Genomic DNA, 3,956 nt, shown 5'->3' with positions numbered 1-3,956 from the left:
CGTACTGTTACATTCGCAGTCTTCTAAACAGATGTTGCTGGAACTTCAAGGATCAGAATGCTGCAACTCGCCCTATGATATAATTTCACTTTGAAATTTCACACAGGCAGCTCTAACGGAACAGGAACACACCGTGTATGTAAGACAATTGTGATCCTATGACTCATATCAGAAGACGGACTGAAAATGGTCTCATTCTCAATTTTAAAAAAAAAGGCAACATTTGTACACATCTAGAGATAGCACATCAGTGATACATTGGGTGTTTGAAAGTCTTTGCAACAAACGTCTGTGGGTGATAGATCACATTATGGGGAATAATTGAGGAGTACAGTTGCACTCGGAGGGGTGAATGGTGATGGCTACAGGCCCGAGGGCCCAGGTGATGATGATAATGTTTGTTTTGTGGGGCGCTCAATTGCGCGGTCATCAGCTCCCATACGAAGTTCCAATATTACGCAGTCCAGTTTTTACAGAGTCCAACCTAGCCTTAGTCACCAGGGAAGATGATGATGATGATGATGATGATGATGATGAAATGATGAGGACAACACAAATAGCCAGTCCCTGGACAGAGAAAATCCCCAACCAGACGGGAATCGAATCAGGAACCTCGTGATCCACAGGTAGCAACGCTAGCCGCTAGACCACGAGCTGCGGACAGGAGCGCACAGAGGAAACACTGCTGACACTAAAGAAGGCTTTTGCTCATCCTCAGTACATGCTTTCTGATGGCTAGCGAGGCAAAACCTGCCTCACTCAGCTGACCATGCCAGTGCTGCCGTATGGGCAGTGATGAGAGGATGCTGCATAGGCGCCGTTCAATGCTGACAGCAAACCCATGGATGGTCGGCAGCCTCTACATGCCGCGGTCTTGACCTCAGTGGCGTGTTATTGCTCCATCGGTCATGGCGCCTGGGACGCCCACTCATCTCCACACACAGCCACCGCGGCAACATGTGGAGACTGCTTTGCATGGGATTTTACACTTTGCTACCTGACAGGAGTAGGATGGTGGCTGGCACTGTGGTGCTAAGTCCCAGGGAGGGAACTCAGTGCTGGCAGCCACAGGTTCAGACGGCAGGTTGATGGTGTTTTGCTAGGAAGTCCGGAAGTTACCTAGTGCTGGCAGTGGCAGGAACAGCCAGTTCTTGAACCCACGGATCCTGCTGGAGATGTCTATTCGTCTTGAGGTCGGCAGAGGCTTTGCCGTCATGGTAGTGCTGCTGGAATCCAGCTATGAGAATGCTTCTGTCTCAAAATTCAGACATAGTTATATCACTCCTAGGTGCTTTCGTTTCACCAAAACTTCACACGTAGTCGCATCATCATAACAAGAGACTTAATCTTGTGTGACGATATTGTCCGAACCACTTCGTTCATTATCACTGCATGACGCAGTTGAGAGACTCCAAACCTATCTGCCTTATCGTCTCTCTCTCCATTTTTTTTTTTTTTTACCCTCTCTGGGGATGACGATAGGAAGGTGAATGGGTATCAAGGGCATTAATTACTCATTGCTCGAATTAAATCACATGATGGATCTTACTCTGTTTACTATATTTTCAAAGATCTTTCGGTGGAGATTCTATGTGGGAGAGATATAAAAATGGAAATGTCGTGTGGCTAGACTGTTCGCCTGGTGCAGGTCTTTCGATCTGACGGCACTTCGGCGACCTGCGCGTCGATGGGGATGAAATGATGATGATAAGGACAACACAACACCCAGTACCTGAGCGGAGAAAAATCTCCGACCCAGCCGGGAATCGAACCCGGGCCCTTACGATTGACAGTCTGTCACGCTGACCACTCAGCTACCGGGGCGGACTGTGGGAGAGATGCACGGGACAGACGAGATGTCTGTGGTCGTATCCGCCGGATTCCAGGAAGACTGGGCCCAGGTGACAATAGCAGAGGTTGGAGGCACTGTCTTTCAAAGGCATGCTCTGCTATCTTTCAACCAGAAGGAAGGAAACCACGATTGCGTGGAATCTGTCAGTGCTGTGCAGTGGTACCCAGGACACAGCAGTCGGACTTTATATTGTTGCATTCTTAGAATCGCAGCGTGGTTACAGCTGGATGTCTGGCAAGCTGGCACCTCACATTGGCACAGTATTTTGCTATGTCAGTTACTCTTCCAAAGCCAACTGCCTTGCCGCAGTGGTAACACCGGTTCCCGTCAGATCACCGAAGTTAAGCGCTGTCGGGCTGGGCTAGCACTTGGGTGAGTGACCATCCGGTGTGCCGAGCGCTGTTAGCAAACGGGGTGCACCCAGCCCTTGTGGAACGAACTGAGGTGCTACTTGATTGAGGAGTAGTGGCTCCGGTTTCGTAAGCTGACATACGGCCGGCAGAGCGGTGTGCTGACAACATGCCCCTCCATATCCGCATCCAGTGACGCCTGTGGGCTGGGGATGACATGGCGGCCGGTCAGTGTCGTTGGGGATTCCAAGGCCTGTTGGGACGGAATTTAGTTTTAGTTACTCTTCCAAAGCAACAGTCTTAGGGTGCGTGTTTCCAAAGAGCAAGCTTGGTGACGAAATAAGGCGCCGCTAATTTTTCGCAGCAAGCCTCTCAGCTGTAGTGGGATTTTTCGTGATGTTCTGAAGGGGTTGTGTGGTGCGATTAGAACACGTACTTCACGCTAAGATCCACAACTGGTCATTATTGATAGTTATAAAGCTTTGTAGTGTCGATTTGTCTTAATTTTTTCGGAGTTTGTGGAGAGAACAGATTTTCTCGTGGAATTCTATGCTTGACCGCGGGAGAGAAAAGACTTGAAGTAGAGACTTGAGATCTGTCGAGTTAAGAACATTCGCTGTGTACATACCCTGGACAGAGTTTTTGTAAGCGCTGATCCGGACCACTGGTCAGCATAACTCAGGTCTGAAACGCGACTTATTGGAATATCGTCCACTGCCTCAGCTTGTCAGTCTGGTCAGCATTCCTACTTGCAGTGCGCAGTGCAGCACATCACTCACAGCTGAAGCCGTATGAATCGAGTGCGGACTTTGATAAAGTATTCGGCAGCTCCTCCTGCCTGCTCAGTGCCCACATCAGGTCTGGGATTTTATATAAGTTGTGTTACCCGATCACAGTGACATAACTTAGCGAATTAGCAATCTATTAAGACAATCAGCCCACTCGCATAGAGGAATGGGAACTACAATCATATGATAGACTACAATCAACTTTTCCAGCTAACTATTCATGGAAGATTGTTGTGACTGAAAACATTTTTTTTAATTCTTACTTCCAGTGCATTTAATACGGTCACGTTTGAAGCTGCGAAATATGGATAGAATTAAAAAGAAGACTGGTGTACTAGTCACGATTTCGAATAGCCACGTATTGCCATGCTATCTGAAAACGGGCTTCATTTGCACTTTAAATCAATAAATCTCATTTTGATACTAAAGCCCACTATCATTTTAGTGACCACAGATCATTAGTAGAATATCCCAATCATATTATTGGGGGAGAGTATTCGATGTATTGTAAGTCATGTAAAGTGACCCGTCCACTAACTGTCATTAACACAGCGCCAAATATTTTGTTTTGCGGTCAAATATCCGTAACGCAGAATACGGAGAGTGATAGTTCTTGGGGGAGGTCTGTAACTTCAGAATGTAGAGATAGAAATCAGGTGACTAGTTTACCTCGTCGCCAGGCACCGTTTCACAGTTCTTCGCTGAGCGTGGCAAGGCTCACCCGGTTAGCCTCGGGGTGTTTCAGAGTCCTTGCGACAGACGTCTAGCGGTGATAGATCACGTCGTAGGGTATAACTTTTTTTTAGACAGGTTGTTTACTGACGCTACCTGGAGATTTTGTTTAAGATTGGTTGTGCCCTGATGGACAGCAGATCGTAGACACTCTGCGGTATTCATAAGCAATATGTGTTGCCAGTCCTGCAGTTATCTGCTCATCCGCTCAACGTAAAAGGTGGTAAGATTTGA

At 47.5% G+C, this 3,956-nt stretch overlaps 1 pseudogene; it reads left to right on the top strand.

Annotated features, from left to right (window-relative positions):
* Positions 1–2,142: 2,142 nt before the first annotated feature.
* LOC126476105 (5S ribosomal RNA) lies at positions 2,143–2,260 on the top strand (annotated as a pseudogene).
* The last annotated feature ends 1,696 nt before the right edge of the window (positions 2,261–3,956 follow it).

This window comes from Schistocerca serialis, chromosome 4, assembly GCF_023864345.2.
Source record: "Schistocerca serialis cubense isolate TAMUIC-IGC-003099 chromosome 4, iqSchSeri2.2, whole genome shotgun sequence".
NCBI classification, from domain to species: Eukaryota; Metazoa; Arthropoda; class Insecta; order Orthoptera; family Acrididae; genus Schistocerca; species Schistocerca serialis.
This window is presented reverse-complemented; position numbering and strand designations above follow the sequence as displayed.